Source organism: Micropterus dolomieu, linkage group LG15, assembly GCF_021292245.1.
Source record: "Micropterus dolomieu isolate WLL.071019.BEF.003 ecotype Adirondacks linkage group LG15, ASM2129224v1, whole genome shotgun sequence".
Taxonomy (NCBI): Eukaryota; Metazoa; Chordata; class Actinopteri; order Centrarchiformes; family Centrarchidae; genus Micropterus; species Micropterus dolomieu.
In genome coordinates, this window is record NC_060164.1 from 16,867,269 (window position 1) to 16,884,370 (window position 17,102).

At 40.0% G+C, this 17,102-nt stretch overlaps 1 protein-coding gene and 1 long non-coding RNA gene across 6 annotated transcripts in view; both read left to right on the plus strand.

Annotated features, from left to right (window-relative positions):
* Window positions 1-855: 855 nt before the first annotated feature.
* LOC123984208 lies at window positions 856-12,003 on the plus strand. 5 transcript variants are annotated; one of them, XR_006828395.1, is made up of 8 exons: window positions 1,657-2,244; window positions 3,383-5,189; window positions 7,774-8,019; window positions 8,182-8,228; window positions 8,642-8,763; window positions 8,883-8,934; window positions 9,090-9,213; window positions 10,386-12,003. It is a non-coding gene; the product is annotated as an uncharacterized LOC123984208 (long non-coding RNA). The 5 variants fall into 5 exon arrangements; XR_006828394.1 differs by lacking the exons at window positions 8,883-8,934; window positions 9,090-9,213 and having other exon boundaries at window positions 3,383-3,554; window positions 4,261-5,189; XR_006828393.1 differs by lacking the exons at window positions 1,657-2,244; window positions 8,883-8,934; window positions 9,090-9,213 and adding an exon at window positions 856-930.
* Window positions 12,004-16,588: 4,585 nt separating this feature from the next.
* The window catches only part of LOC123984201 (inositol 1,4,5-trisphosphate receptor interacting protein), a 5,853-nt gene continuing 5,339 nt past the window's right edge, over window positions 16,589-17,102 (plus strand). The window contains exon 1 of the mRNA XM_046070966.1: window positions 16,589-17,036. The gene's annotated coding sequence lies outside the window, so the exon portion shown is untranslated. The remainder of the gene's footprint in view (window positions 17,037-17,102) is intronic.

A 17,102-nucleotide genomic window follows, 5' to 3' on the forward strand; every position in this document is an offset into this window, starting at 1 on the left:
GATACCCTTATTGAGACTGCGTAATGATCCGATTCTTCAACGATACCACTATCGATACTTTAGTATTACTTGGTGGCGGTTATTTGGTATAGTGATGGCGAGATGAAGCTTTATGAAGCACTGAAGCTTTCCATCCAATTGGTTCACTCATGGGCCAAAGCTTCACGGTGCTTCATTTGCTCTGCTGTGCCATCAAGTGGACAATAAATGTAAAACAGGCAGAGTGATTATAACGGGAACACGGCTTTTGTGTGTGAAGCTTTGAACTGAATAAATGAATGAATGATGTTCGTGATGCCAATACATGACTGATTAGCTTTTTAATAAGGTGTCTGTCTTTATGATAGGAGAGGGTCAAAGAAAGTGGAAACAAGGGAGAGGGTTATGATAACTTGGTTTGTGACTTTAGATAATAGAGACAACATTTTATTCATCTTTATTTAAAAATAACACTTCCACAGTGCTTCAGGCAGTTTCTTTTTTGGGGATGATTTTACCTGCTTTAGAAAATTATTATTAGGGTAATATGGGGTAAGAGTTTAATTCTTACCTAAGCCACAAAATGTCAACACTTTCTTTTCCTCTGTTTCATCACAATTTTTGAAGTTATTTGATCAAAGCAATTCTGACATAAGTTGATAAACTTTTTTAGTCATTTAAAATGAGCTATAGATAAAATCTAACTGTGTTCAAGTTCAAAAGTCCACAAAATGTTGAGGAGGGTCCGCTGCATTTTGCTACTCCTTTCGAATCGCACGCGAAACCTGCAAACCATCTCCTGAATCGGTCACGTACGGCCGGCTCGCGAGGCTTCGAACGTCACCACATACGTCATCAACACAAGCCTAGACACGCGCTTCACAAAAATCATCCTGTATTACTCGACAGACGCTTCGAAGCCTCGATACGGACGGACACATCACTAATTTGGTAAGACCAGACTCAATGGGCATGAGGTAGGCCTGCACGGTATGAGGAAAATATTCAATGTGCTATTATATTGTTATATATTGAGATGACGTATAGCTTGCAATAAATCAGCATATATTTAAGTGTGCATATTAACTGCCTGGTTGATTTATTTATAGGATTAGAATTTAATATTTTAATTACAGCTAAATGCTGTTTCTAGAGCAGCATCATTAATGTTTACATCATAATACTGAATGACGTTTAGAAAGAATAAAAACTCAGTCTGTATCATTCCTCCTCCCCTCTGCTGTTATTCACTGCCTGCAGGTAACGTTACCTGGTAGAAGGAGGAGCGGCTGGTTTGTCTCAGCCAGCAGCTGAGTTTACAACAATGTGCCGAATTTTAAGGCTGCAGACAGACAGTTTTCTATTTCAGCTTGTTTTTAACATTTGGGTAATTGCCAAGTTAACATTAACGTCAGCTGTGCTGGTAAACAACATAGCCTACAGGATGATTTACCTTATAGACAGGTGTATTGATAAAATATTGTCTTTTTACTCGAGAAGATTTTATTGCATGTACTTACTGTAGGCCTAACGAGCGTAGGGGTCGACAACGCGAGTAGTTTGTAACGAACTTAACTTCCCTGTCACCACCGCAACGGTGCAGCATCTGTCTGTGTGTGTGTGTAGGAGCTGACAGAGAGCAGCAGAGGCTGCAGCCTGATGATAAACAGTCCTGGGCCCATTTAGTACCCCGATTCAGTGCAATCATTAGAAACATTAGCTTTCTTATCCATCGTGTACATATAACGTTACATTATAGGACACACTAGTCTCGATAGCAGTATTGATAAGCTCGGACCTTATTGATTTTCGGGTTTTGAGAAATTTTAGAACTGGGTCTCGATCCCCATCCCTACTTAGCACTAGCCAAACTGACGTTAGCATGTTAGCCGTTAGTTAGCTCGCCAGTTAAAAAAGTTCACCAACTAGCCCCGAGTTGTCACCGACTGTTTGTACCAAACTCCATTTAATTTAGAGAACACGCTCACACTCTGGCATTAGACGGTGTCAACAATGAATCACTGGGATGGAGGATAACATTGATAGGCTACGTAATAAACAAGCTGGCATGCGGTGCACCTGCTGTGGTGAAAAAGCATCACAGGTGAAAATATCTAGAAAAATTACGAGTTCTGTGTCTTTTCTGCAACTTTATAAAACATAACCTACTGCTTATGGAGAAACCCAGGGGAACAGACAGGGGGTGACAGAGAGGCGGGGAAAGCCAGTGTGTCTGCAGTGAGAGACCAGAGGTAAAGGTGCAAAGTAGGTACATTTAGAAATAATAAAAATAATGTCCGTAAGGGGTTAAAATGTGCTGTCGCAGGGTGTAAAATGTAAACATTTTTCAATAAAGAAAAATGCAATTCCACCTAATTTTGGAACATTGTTATTACCACATCTGTGGTAAGTAAAGTAAGATTTTGAATAAACTACACCCAAAAGACTTGCAAAATAAGTCTACATACAGTAATGAGCATACTTATTGGTTGTGGAGCAGTGGATAAGACACATGCCTTTGGTGTGAGAGACCTGCGTTCGATTTCAACTGTGACACAGCCATCAATGTGTCCCTGAGCAAGACACTTAACTCCTAGTTGTTCCAAAGGCGTGCCACCTTTAACATATATAGCAATTGTAAATCGCTTTGGATAAAAGCATGAGTTAAGTGACTAAATGCATTTATTATATAAGTGAAATACACAAACTTAAGAAGCAGAGATAAAAGAACCATTTAATACCCATCCCTAAAAGAAACGCAACAGTTTATCAAGACCACCACCTATAGCAATGTTTCTTTAACATATTACTGAGACAAAACTGTCAATTTTACATTTAACGTTAACTCATTTGGTAGACAGCACATTTGGTAGATCAACATACAAGCATTACCGAGGCAAGATTAATTTAACTAGCTAACATGACTGCTGTAATGGCAGAAAATTGTGTCTTCTTACATTTAATCTTTTATGTATGATCTTTTAATATTATCATTATTATTACTATTCTCTTTAACTTTATAGATATATGTGTTGTGTTTTTATCCTTAACCTTTCCTCTCCTGTACTCCTTATGTTAGTCTGTCCACATTTACTAGGGTTTCGGTCAGAGCTGTGAGATTGTTTTGGTGTTTTCCCCCTCTTGTTGTTCCTCTCCTCTCCTGGAATGTTCATTCAAGGCTGAGAGAGGATCTCTGTTCCCCAAAACATAGAAACCTAGACAGTGTAAATGATGATGCATCCCTTTGCTCGGGGGCCAGACGCCCGAAGCCGCCCTAGGCGGCAGGTCTGTGGACCAGCTGTATATGTGTTTCAGTACTTCTCCGTTTATTCTCTTTTGTTAAATAAATTCTTCAAAGACATCGGTTGGTTGTAACTCAATTATTTGCTCAACCCCTCACTAGGAATATAATTTCCACAACAATTTGGCACCCCAGATGGGACGGACGAGGGATTTTGGACTCCGTTGAAGGACAGAAGCTGGCTTATTTTTGGAAAATCCTCCCTGCAGGGAGAAGCTGTGTTCAGCGGAGCCCTGATCTCCGTTCCAGAAAGAAAAGGAAAAGAACTTACACGGTGAGAAATGAGCAGATAATTTGTTAAAAATTAAGGGAGTGAGATTGAACAGAGTGAAGGAAGTGGTCTTATATCTCGCGCCTGAATGATTTGCAGGACCCCTCTGTCTGCTTGTAAACTGAATGAGTAGGTGGAGAGTGGGACTGGTTTAGGGGCTCGGACAGACGTGTCCGGGTTTTCTCTGTGGTGTCTGGGGGTTTTTGGGGTTTCCAGCTGATAAGTTAGGTTTGCAGCGCGTAGCCTCAGACTTAACCGAACTCAGTGGACCCAAATATTTCTATGGACCAGACTACAGACTAGCTGGAGAGAGTAGACTATGGCAAGTGTCAGAGTAAAGTGAGGACTGAGTCTGAATCCACTCCCAGATTACCTTCACCAGTTATGAAATTGATGACTAAAATATTAGACATTAATGGAACAATTTGATAAGCTGGTTGAAATGGGTTTCCTGCAAAATGGAAGCTTTAGTCTAAAACTATTGAACCAGCTAAAGACATTTGGAGAGAAAGGAGAGCAGAAATGCAATAGAGCATGCAGCCCTGTCCAGAGGAAAGAAAAGTAAACAAACTGCAATTCAGATGGGTAAGACAAGAACTGAGGACAAGGAAAGCTCAGAACTGAAAATTAGAATAGATTCATTAAGGATCTGATTAAACTGATTAGCCCATTGATGACTGATCAACTGATTATATCTTCTTTAACCGAGGTACACAAGTCACGGAATCCATTCTGACTGATCCAGTCCTGGACTCCGCTCCTCCGCTGCGAAAAGTCCAATAAAGACACATTGGCTCTCCCTCCAGATTCCCAGAGAAAGAAATGCCAGGAAAAAATAGGACATTGTTGAAGCCATGGCTCATGTGACCAGCGTGACTGAAACCTTCGACAGCTCCACAGACACAGCTGGAGCAATTTGGATAAGGTTGTCAAAGAATATGGGCCACAATGACTGAGATAAACACAGCGATGAGAAAATCAAATCAAGCTGGACTTCTCAAGATCAGCATAAAGATAAGAATAAAATGTTCCTTTCTTAATTACCATCATTATCATCATACGTCACTCTAGCCAGACAAGTAGGAAAGCAGTTTGAAGTATGCTGAGTAAAAATGACAATGCACAGTCCAGAATTACCATTGGACTAAGTTCTGCTCGCATGATGCAGGCCAGCAGCTGGACAGCAAGACCGAATCATGTAGGACTCTCCTAGTCCACATGACCATTACCTTAGAACTACAGCGGTCTAAAACGAGACGCAATGAGACCCTAAACGTTCTGAGTTTGATTAGTCCATAAACTGCTGCTGGAGTAAGGAAGAGTTGTACGTCACAGCACGTCACATCATTGAAGACAGACCGCACGAAAAAACATGCTTAACATACAGATCAAGATCAAAGATCAACATGAAGACAACTGTCAAAAGAAAATGATTGGTGCTGTATCAAGCCATCCTGGTATGAAGAAATTGACAGTTCAGAAGGAGAGGGCAAAGCAAAGGGCAAAAGTCGACATTGGAAAAGAAATGTTGCACAATTTCTAAAACAGACCGGCAAGAAAAAGAAAAGAAAACAAATAGACTGAGCTGGAGGGGGCAGGACGGACCCTAGTGACAGGATCCAGCCAAAAACACACTGGGTGAGTTACAACCTCTCACAGATAAACTAAAAATCTCAAACACATTGAAACTAAAATGAATATCATTGAGATCTTAGTAAGTAATACTAAACTTGAACATCCTTTGTTTGTAATGAATACTGAGCACAAAGGGGTTGGGAATTATCAGAGTAACTGTAATTAGGTCAAAACCTTGCAGGTGACATCATTGCTACATTGTTTGTTTAAAACCGCCCAAGAAGAGGGGCAGATGTTGTGTATATATGGTACTATGTGGTGTGTGATATTCAGATTTTAATGAAACATGACAAAACACTCACTTCGGTAATCAGAGCACTGGGAATGGGAAGAGAGGGTGACCTCTAAGGCAAACACACACACACATGCACACAGACTTTCGAATTGATTCCACTGCACAATAGTCTACACAGTTCAGGTGGACGGATGAGATTATAGATAAATTATGGACATATAATTTAGGGACAGTTAAAGAGAGAGAGACAGAGAAAAAGGTCTGTTTTTCTATTTATTGCAAAATATTATGTGGACGCATGGAGCTGCTGCTGTTGTGTTGTTTCTGTCTCTTTTTCCTAATTTGAGCTGTTTCAAAGGGTATAGTGACATGGGTAAATCAAGTGATTTGTAGCTGGAAGGAATGGGGGAGAAGGGTTCTTACCCGGAGTCGGCTGACTGACGAGTGCCCGGTGGTGGGGCCCGAGAACCGGGACAGCAAGGGTGGTGATGTAAACAAGTCTGTTTTGACACACATTGCTGTGGTTCTGAGTACTGGTGAACTAGTTCCAATAACATCTTTACCATACACCATGGGTGTGCATTGATTCAACAGTGACCTCATGTCTGAGGTTTTAACTGAATGAGAGTTTATAGATATAGGTTTCACAAAGTCAAGTTTGATTTGGAAACAAGAAGCGCTTAAAGGTATTAAACATGCTTGATTGTTTGTTAATACGTTTTGAGTTCTCTGTTATAGGCTGGAGTAACCATCCCCTGTGATGACTCGCCTACCCAATCTCACAATTTTCCATCAAAGGGAAAACTGTGGGGAAGGCCTACCAACAGAGCACAGAGTGGTAGAGTATTATAGACCAACTAGCAGTAAATGGAGCAGTGCATCCACGAGCACTAGGTCTCAAATTTTTACACAAACCTGTTATTGATTACATCAAATGCCACACATTTCTCTGGCCTGGTAAAAATTTTACATTAACCATGCGACTGGTCGGTTTTGTTCTGCAGTCCATCACAAGAAGCATGCTGAGATGACCATTGTTGTCTAAAGATGTTAGCTCACAATGGCCAAACACAAGGCTAGTCTGTCTCAATTGCAATTGGAACATACAGGATAAACCTGGGACATGTGATCACAGTGAGAGTCCATCTCTCCCTCCCACAGCGTACAAGCCTTTTCCATCTATTCCAAAACCTATCACCATAAAGAGGTGATGACGATTTTGTAGACAGAGGATCCTAATAATTAACAAAGGTTAAAAGCGAGGTGAATCTCTCTCCCATGATTCATGGTGAAAAACAGTGCACTTGACCGACTCAAAACTGACGACACTGACATGACAGAGCCTCACTGGCTGAAAAAGCTCTCCACAGTCCGCCATACTTGGGGACTACCAAGACCTGACCTTTGACCTGTGTTCTTACCTAGGTGGTTGACCAGAAGACAGTTACCTGACCTTGTTCTGACACTACATCTTGGGGGGGAAACCAGAAGCCTGGTGCTTTGTTGTCCTGTTGCTTATTTTACACTGAACTAGATGCACCCATTTGCTGCCCTTTAATGATAAAATGCACACTAACAGATTCCCACAGGAGAAGCCAGAACGGATGCTGCCAGCTCATTCCAGGTTGTTGAATGTTATTGTTTAACCCTTTCAAAACATGGTCCAGAAGGCTCAGGTGTGTCCCAAGGGACCATGTGGGCAAAAGGGGGGAGGTTGAATAAAGACTGAATGAAGGTTGCTGAACTAACAGATTTCAATGACATTCGTGAATAACATTTTTAATAATGCTTTAACTGTTTGATATTGCCTACGGTACGGATGGATGATTTACAAGGGTTAACGCTAACATCTTAAAGTATGAGGTTGTATCTGGTATCAGGTAAACTGTCTGTGTTTTTGGACGCGGTGTTATTGGACACTATGAGCTCCAAGATTAAGACTCATTCAGAGAGGGTGAGACCGGTTTAGAACATGCTACTGTCTAGCCAGAGCTGTCTCAGAGAGATTGTGGAAGGAAAACAACTGCGGACAAACTCAAAATGTCATGCTGTGGTAATCTTTCCTACAGGTCCAGACGTGATATTATGGTAAATTGCACTAACACCATGTGAAAAAAATTAAGTTAAAGTTTTCCATAAACAGGAGGCCAGAGCCCTAAAAAGCCTAATAACTGAAATCCATCTATGTTTTCCTTCCTGGTTAATGGCATCAGCAATTTATTTTTTTTTTTTTTGAGTGCTGGTGCTGTAAAATGGTTACAGTATGACTGTATGACAAAATATTTTGGTGAAGCAAGAAATTGTTTTTCCCATATCCGCAAGCGATATTGTCTTCACAGCTGTCCTTTGTAGCCACAGCTACTCTTCCTCACTTGGAGCAAAGGACGTGGGTACTCATCAAGGGCCACAGGTTTTCCTTTATTTGGTGGTGTCGGGGCCTTTTCCAAGGGCTATGGATTACTGGAACCGCAGTGAAAGTCATGGGACAGGGGATACCTGGGTCCACGCCAGCCACTGTAAGCCTATCCCGGAGCCCTGCAACGACGTCGTGCCCTCCATCCACATCCCAACTCAACTGGCTCGAGCTGTGTGTTTTGGGTAACAATAATTCACTATATTCTCTGTATTTTGAATTGACCGTACAGGCATAGGTCATAACATTCATTGGTATTGATGCTTCTACTGGTTACATTTATTTTCATTCAGTTCACACACACACACACAGTGTTAACTTATATCTGTTGTAATCTGTTTTAATAGATAGTGTACATGAGCGCTGAGTTTCCTCGAGCTTCATAAACATTTTGGTAAGATGTATCCTGAAATAGTGTTGATGCATGGCTGAATGTTTGGCGCTGTTGAGAAAAAAAATAAGGGTCTGTGTTGGTGTGGGAATGTTGCTTCAGATAGAAGCTAAATGATGAAATATACAATTAATTTAGTATAAAATATATTTGATTGGCCAACTGAATTCTTAGCCACATACTCTTTCATTTTGATGCAGCAAAACAGGGTTAAGTTAGGTTAAAGAAATTTGCTGGATGACCCTGCATTTTCTTTTCTTGTCAATGCAGTGGTCCATGTCCATTTCTCATGTAAAAACTATATTCTTTTTGCCATATAGCCAGCCATCCTGCTTAAAACAAGTAATTGATGCATTATGTTTTTCTATCATGGCCCAAGTTGGAAACCATTAATCTGCATACATTTGTGTTTGCAGGTGCTGAGTTCATCGCTTTACAAATGTTGAACCTATGCAACCAATTGAACTGCGAGCTTGAGAGATGCATGCCACAACTGAGCAGAGGCCCTGTAGAGATCCTCAGGATTTATGACCTTCAGGTGAGTTTAAGATTACCTTTGCCGTAGTAACAGTGGTGATCACATAATGGTCAATACAGATTGGTATCTCTGTACTATAATAGTGAAATTTGATTATGATATTGTCTTGTGATGACTAGGAGGATGGAGCCATCTACTTTCAATTGTCATTTCTCATCTGCATTTATTTTTGTAAGTTTTCTGGTACATGATCACTTTAAAAGCCATTTACAAGCTTATTTTTCAGTTCTTGGGCTGCCCTGAACACAACCCAAGATAGAAAATCCTCTATTTCGCTCAGATTTTATGTGCTGAACATGACTTTTTTATTTTTCTATCTATCCAAGAGAACAACTCCATCCATGATTGGTCGCCATACGGTCTACTGACAGTTGCAGAGACACAAACAGAGAGAGATGTACTATAGGCCTTCTCCACAAGCAGCTCACCTGCGGTTATTACCACAGAATCGTGAGTGAAAAAGTTCAAAACGCGAGCTGTGTTTTTTGGGCAGTAAAACATACGGCTGACAATGAAAGTTGAAAGGGGACAGGTAGCAGCCTGTATGTGTCTGTCACTGTACGATACAGCAAGAGAGAAACTGAAAAGGGCGGTGCAAGCTGGTGTGTGTGCAGCGTTGTGCGGGACAGAACTGTAGGTGCTTGTGCAAATTTCCACATCCCAATATTGAAAACTGAATACCAACCCAACGAAGGAACAGGGACAAATGCACTCTTCTCCTTTCCTGAAAAAATGTTTCCCAAACCTCCCAAGACCTGGACTATGATTCTGTGTGTTGTTATGTTAGTAGCATCGTCTTTGAACATGGCGTACTTTTAGAAAATAAGTAGTATGCGTACCCAAGGTGTAACAAAGAAGAAACAGACATCAGAACATGGCTGGCACCCTAGAGGGCACAGGCATGTGCCCACTAAAGAGAACGATAGGTCTAAGTTGAGCAGAATGAAGTATATGGATATTCAGGGCTCGACAATAATGATGGCCCGGGGCCAGTAAGAAGTAACAGCTGAACTACCAATTCACTGGCCAGTGCAAAAACAGTATTTAAAAACATCCTGCAGTTGCTTTGCAGCTCATGGCATGCACCGATGTCCAATCCAGATTTGTAGTTATGTGACGATTGGTTGTCAAATGTTATTTCTCTAATCTCAGCGGCAACCTCTGGGTCTGAAAAGTGAAACCTTGCAGACGGAACTTAAAACTGCATTCTCTCTAACGGCCAGCAGGGCGTGAGTCTACTGGTTTCCAAAAGAAGTCCGGTTCCATTAGAAACAATGGTAAAATGTTGCTACTTCTCAGCTGATTATTACTTCTCAGCTGATTATTACTTCTCAGCTGATTATTCGGACACTCTCTGGCGGTCCGGGGGTGCATGCCCACCATAGTTTCATAAAATCCTGTGGGAAACACTGAAGTAGATAAGACACATGCCTTTGGTGTGAGAGACCTGAGGTTAATTCCCCATTTTACAAACACTCATGTACAAACTCCTGAAAGCACTTCTGAACTGGCCGTTCAGGCCAGCTGTGACGAGGTCCACAAGATGAGGTACGCGCGCACTCACACACACACATCACTGACATCACTGCGGCGGCTGATGATATCACTTCCTCCTTCTGCAGGTTCAGCAACCTGTTAGCCCGGGCGGAGGAGTACGAGGATTCCCAGACCAAGCCTCCCAAGTCCCGCCGTAAGGCTCCGGCCTCCTCGCCTCGTTCATGGAAAGGAGTGGCTCATCCCACCAACAACGAGGATGAGAGCGCCTCCACCTGCTCCTCTGTGTGAGGACAACCTGAATCTGCGTCTTGTTCTTTGATTGGTCCATTTCAAAATTACAACGGAAAATTTGTCTGATTTGTGAAACCAGGAAGCAGTTTTGTGTCTTCACCAAGAAGGAACCTCCCAGGCTTGAAAAGTGAAGCCTCCAGCCTGCATTGGATCGTATAGAAGTCTATGAGAAAATGTGGCTACTTCTCAGCTGATTTATTACCTCAGTAAACACCTTCCTAATGAGTTTATGGTCTCAGTCGCTAGTTTCAAGTGTTCTTCAACACGGCATGATGTTCATTTAGTAAATTATGGTCCCTAGGTGTGACCCAAATATGGATAATTAGTCTGTGTTCAGGACGGAGCTGAACAGCTCTTTTCTCTCAGCTGGACAGGTAGGCTGGAATACAAAATAAAATACAGCTGCTTGTTACTTTCTATAAATTGAACTAAAAGATGTTCTGTTAGCTTCCTGCTCAGCTTCCAGTCTGAAGGGGAGATGTTTGTTAACCTGCCTCACTTCTCCCGCTGTTTGGGAACAGACTTTTGTTGGTCTGGAGAAGCTGAAGCATTTATTACCTGACACACCGACACCGTACTTTTACTGCCAGAATATTTGCTCCTCTGAGATTCACCATCACTTTCTGTCACTCGGACAGTCAAACACTCTGAGATTAAAGGAGCTGCTCTGATAACAGTAGCTGTCAGGTAGATGTCCTGCAGTTTGTGAAGTTTGTGTTCTAGGTATTACGTAAATAATTCTAAATGGGTATTTATTTTCCAACGTCCATGTAACGCTACCTCTAATGCTCATTAAAATGCCCCCTCAGCACTCAATGTTTTTTTCCTCCCATGTTGGTGTAGTTCTTTCTGTTGCTAGTCCAAATGGGTCCAAATATAATTCGCTGTATTATGATTACAAAGACTAACAGGCAGCTTTTGTGTTATTGCCGCAAGTCTTTTTCGGATTGTACCACAGAGATAAGACTGATTTATTCTTCAGTTATGGGGAAGTGCAACCTTATCGGTTCTTGGATGGAAAAACAGATGTTAGGGCTTAAAACCAGTCTCTAGCAACGTATTTGAAGTTTACTGTCGCTGCTTAATGAATGAGCGCCACTATTAAAATTTCACACGATCATTAATGATTATCAGTAAGCAACAGTAACACTCAACGCATGGCTGCCTCCCTCTCCTCATTCTTCTAATGATGAGCGAATGTGAGAGAGAGCAGCAGAAAGTGACGGTGGAAAAGATCAGCATTAAGTAGTCAGGTTAAAGTTCTGTCCTCTACTGTACATCTTGATAATTAAATTAAAAGAAAGCACGATGTTGACCACGGAGAAGTTGAAGCAAATTAGGGATGCAAACTAACGTTAGTCCTTTTAAGCTAATGAGGAAATTATTCTCTTGGATTTTGATGTACAAATGAAATGCTTGTAATAATAAAGAAGGGATGTGGTTCTCATGTTGCTTATTTATGTTAATTTCTACAAATGTATAAAGCAGTAAATTAAGATACAAAAGGCAAACATGAATAATCCTATCTGTAATGATTCTGAGGTCATGTGTTTTCCTGCCATTATAAGGTGGTGAGGCTCAAAGCGGCTTGGTGCTGTGCAGTGAATATAAAATCATTGTGGAGAGTATCAAAACTAACCAAATAAATTTTCCCAGATCTAATGGTTAGAATTCAACCCCAGTAGCCTTATTTAGCAAGTTTAGATTTTGGGTGTAGTTTATTGTATTATTTTTGAAGATTTTCAAAATCTTCTCTAGATTTACCTAGTTATTATTCAAAGATGTGGTAATAACAATGTTCCAAAATTATGTGGAATTGTATATTTCTTTATTAGAAAACATAATTTTCTTGGGGGAGGACCCTTAGTCCCCCACACAAACATACCACCTTAATTTTTTAAATTATACTGTCCTGTGAAAGCAAGTTTTAATCCCCGTGGACATTATTTCTATTATCATTTGTAAATGTACCTGCATTGCACCTGCCTCAACTTTTCCCTGCACTCAATCACAAACACACACACACCTTGACCTCTGGTCTCTCACTGCAAACACACCGGCTTTCCCTGCTTCTCTCTGTCTCCCTGTCTGCTCCCCTGAGTTTATCCATCAGCAGTAGGTTATGTTTTATAAATATCACTGAAAAGACACAGAAGTTGTTTTGTTTTTTGGGGGTTTTTTCCCCACCAGTGATCCATTTTTCACGTCAGCAGGTGCACCACATGCCAGCTTGTTAGTTACGTAACTTATCAATGTCATCGTCCATCCCGTTGTTTCATTGTTGACATCACTCAACCCTAATTTGAACACATTGATTTACTCTGCAAGTAATTTTGTGACTGCATTTCCTTTGTGCGTTTCTTTTTTTAAGTCGTGATATAGGTCTTAAATTTCATTCATAATGGTCTTAAAGTCTTAAATTTGACCAGGTGAAACCTGCAGAAACCCTGATATTGTTCCATTACCTCGTCTACCTGACTTAACAATTTGTATAGTGTAGAACTTCTTATTTAAAAAAAATCTTTATTTACTTATGATTCCATAAAACTACACATTTAAAGCTCCCTTTTATGTTATTTAAGTGAAAGTGCTGCTGATGGAATAAAATTATGCATAGTCACCTTTTCCACAAAACACAGTAAAGTAAGTAGTTAAAGGAAATTTTATTTAGTTCAAGATTCAAGTTATTATCACTTAACACCAAAAATAATCTCATGAAGAATCTTGAAATAGAGAATGTTCAACATTATTGCAAAAAAGAATAATCAAATTGATTATCAAAATTGTTGCTGGTTAATTATCTGATCAAGCAGTCAAGATGTGCCTTATTTTGTGTCTGTTAAATGTAGAAATGACGGAAGATGTTGTGAGAAGATGATACTAATAAAGAGAACAGGAATTGAGTTGTATTTGTATTTTTGAGGACCACTATCTGAAAATGGGCATTTTGTAAATTTTAAGTTTACTAGTAGTAATTTTGTTGAGTTAGTATTTATTTATTTATTTTTTTAATGGATTTCCCTCAGAGAATAAGTTGTGCACAGTTACATTTATTGAGTAAAGAATAAGTGGAATTTAATTTTAATAAGCATCAGTGAATAAATGTAATTTAGTATGCAGTAATCAGTACGTTTTGAAAATTTTTTAAAATGTATTATATTTTAGATTTACTCAAATATTATTACCTCTACTTAAATAGTTTGAGGTAATAACAGGATAATTTTCTAGTGATTTCGAGATAACGAATGTTGTCCCGTGATAACGGGATAATTTTTTCGTGATCTTGAGACGACAAACCATAGCTGAATACAGGTGTTGTTGGCAGGTGCATTTCTTTAGGATAATTTCCGATAATTTTTCAGTATCACTACTCAGTTGGTAGAGCACAGGACTTATAATCAAAGGAAGGTTTGACTCCTGCTCTCAAGGACTTGTTTTTTTTTTATCTTTTGTGTGTTTATTATCTTCTTCAACAAAGTTGTTATGAAGAGATTCAGGGGAATCCAGTCACATTTATCTACGGCTATTTCAAATTCAAATTAGCTTTATTGGCATGAATGTATAGCAACAATATTGCCAAAGCTATACATAAAGACAATTAATTTCATACATTTCATTAGATAACGAAATAAAACAGCAAAAGTTGTTTGTATGTGTTAATACAAAATAAAATAAAAAAAATACATAAAATTCTGTAAAAATAAATTTAAAACAGTAAATAAGTACAACAATAAGTGTGTTAGAAAATGAAAATAATACATTAAATTAGAGTAAATAAAATAGTAAACGTGTGTGTAAAAATAATTTTAAAATTAAACTAAGTAATAGTAACGTAAAAAAAAATTAATTTAAATATATAAAATTTTAATTTAAATAAACTAAGTAAATGACACAGTAAAGTGTGTGTGTGTGTTAAAATAAATAAACAAAAAATTTAAAGCAGAGTCTCTTCTCTTGTGGTAGCCATCTATTTCAAAGGTTCCGGAATAGCAGTCAAGAAATGTGTAGCGTTAATTGGATTCCCCTGAAAGAGAAGCGCAGGAATTTCCTGCCTGGGAATGATGGATGTGGACCATCGCTGAGATGCTCACAGTCCAGCATGTGCTTTATTGTGAGCATATGAAACAGTCTTTTCATAAGAACTTTGTTGAAGATCATGAAAAAAATCTGATCTTCCTTTAGGATCAAGCACACAACCCTAAAATTAAGTCCTGTGCTCTACCAACTGAGCTAACCATTGAAACAGAAAACCTCACTGAAATTACCATTTAGAAACATTCCTGCTGACCCCCGTTATGTTTAATGTGGGTTCGGACTCAAGAGCAGACATACTTGCAGAGTGAAGCTCACAAAAGGATTTTAATAATTACACAGGGGGTTTTAGTGGAGTTGTGGTGGAGAGTGAGAGCTGATTGACGGAGTTGGTGAGAGCGTGGCTGAACAAAAAGGTCCTGTTGCTGGTGGCTTGGCGTGGCAGGTGGTGTGGCAGACAAGAATCCCAGGCACTGAAGCAAAAAGGAGAAAACGCGTTACAAGAGGTTCGCTAGAAGTCACTAGAAAGTTGGCTGTAAGTTTGTTACCACTGAAGTGAGTACTACAATCTGGTGCTGACTGTCAGGAGCTCAGAGTATTTCAGCAGGAGCTAAATAAGCCGATTGTCAGCAGCTGTGCCGGAGAGGCAGTTGCCTGAGAGAGTCCACACCACACACCAGAGAAACACAGCAGAAGAAAACACAAAAACACTAACAAGTATACTGGTCACATAGAGACTGTGACAACCCCTGTGTTAAACTACTGTTTAGTTATCTCAATCACAAGAAAATTATCCTGTTATCACCAGGACTGGACTAGGACAAAAAAAAATTTTTGCCGAGGCGGCCCACCAAAATTGGTCGGCACCCTTCAAATATACACCATCCTTCCATTTAGGGGATCAGATTAGGGGTATGACGGAACACTGAGACGTGACATTGCACAAGATTGGTGGCCATGACAAGACAAGAATACATTTTAATAGTCCTACTATTTAGAAAAAATATTAATTTAAAAAGAATTAATTAATTAATTAAATATTCAATTGGGGGTTTGGGGGTCCTCCCCCATAAGATTTTGAGCATTAAACCCTTAATTGCCTGCATTCTGGAGACAATTTCTGCACCAATTTATAGTGGAAAAGTCTTTATGTTTATAAAAGGAAGCACAAAATTCAGGTGGCAGGTGACAATTCAGAATAGCAAAGGGGCTAGGGTGACCACAATCCCGAAAAATTCGAGACAGTACAAGCAGTTGTCCCGACTCCTGTCCGGTTTGCCCCAAAAATTAGACTTAACATGAATTTTGATCATAGCCTAAGTAATCATTAAATACTGATCGTTGTTTAGTTCTCAGGCTCCAGCAGGGATTGCAGGTTATCTGTAGCCTACATTGTGTCATTGTGGTTATGACACAAAAGTTATAGTCGCGAGGACAGGGAAAGTTCAGGCAGCCGCGGCAGAGAGATCTGACACATGCCTTGCGCAGACAGATGTGACAGACAACGCACTGATGAAATGAATAAAATAAAAATCAGGTAAAAGATCATGATTTACCCACTGTTACATATCCACAGTTGTTGTGTTTTTCCTGACAGGTGACTTCATGAACAAAAATAAATAATTTTAGCATTGTGTTTTGATTTTCACATGTGTTAATGTTTATTGATACTAAATGTGCGGTGGGGGCTGGGAGATGTGATTGGGCCAGCCTGATGTCAGTATAGAAAATTACCCAATGTCCGACTGTCTGTGCTTTATAAATAGCTATATAAATAAATAATTTACATTACACCTGCCCCAAAGATATGTTGGCCCAGTATGCGAGATTACCACTCCACCCCTGGTTATCATGGGAAAACAACATTCGTTATCTCGGGAAAATGGAGTCAAAAAAACTTTTGAATCGATGGCCGCTTAGGGCTTCCATACATATGAATTACATCCTGTGCGTTGCAGCTGCTGGGGCATGCACACGCACTCTCAAAGACCACACAGGTTTACTTTACTGGACTCCCTACATTACACGTCTACTCTACGTATGCAAATGTATTCTCCACTTTATACGTCTACTCCACAATTAAATAGCCTATTGTAGCTTACTTGACAGCTTAAGTTACTACTTTTTATTAAGACTGATTTAATTTCTTTAAAAAAATCCTGGATGACTTTGAGCAAAACATTTTGATTGTGCACATCATTCTTGAGATTTACATCCACCGTGAAACCTGCATCCTGCTCCTCCTCACAGCTCAAAGTCCCTATTTTGGTTGCAAAGAAGAAGCTGGGCGGGGTATCTCTTTGTAGGTGGAGCTCACAGTCCGGAAATGTGTCAGAAATCTGTGAGCTGCTGTTCCCCTCGGTGTTCGCGTGAGTTTAGTGAGGCTGCACTCTTCTGAGAGATCCCGCCACATGACTTTATCATCATGAACTCAGCCACAAAAAAGCAGAAAGGTAGGTTTGTCAACTTTCTTTATGTTATCCAAATGTACTCCCCCCCCCCCCCCCCCCCCCCCCCCC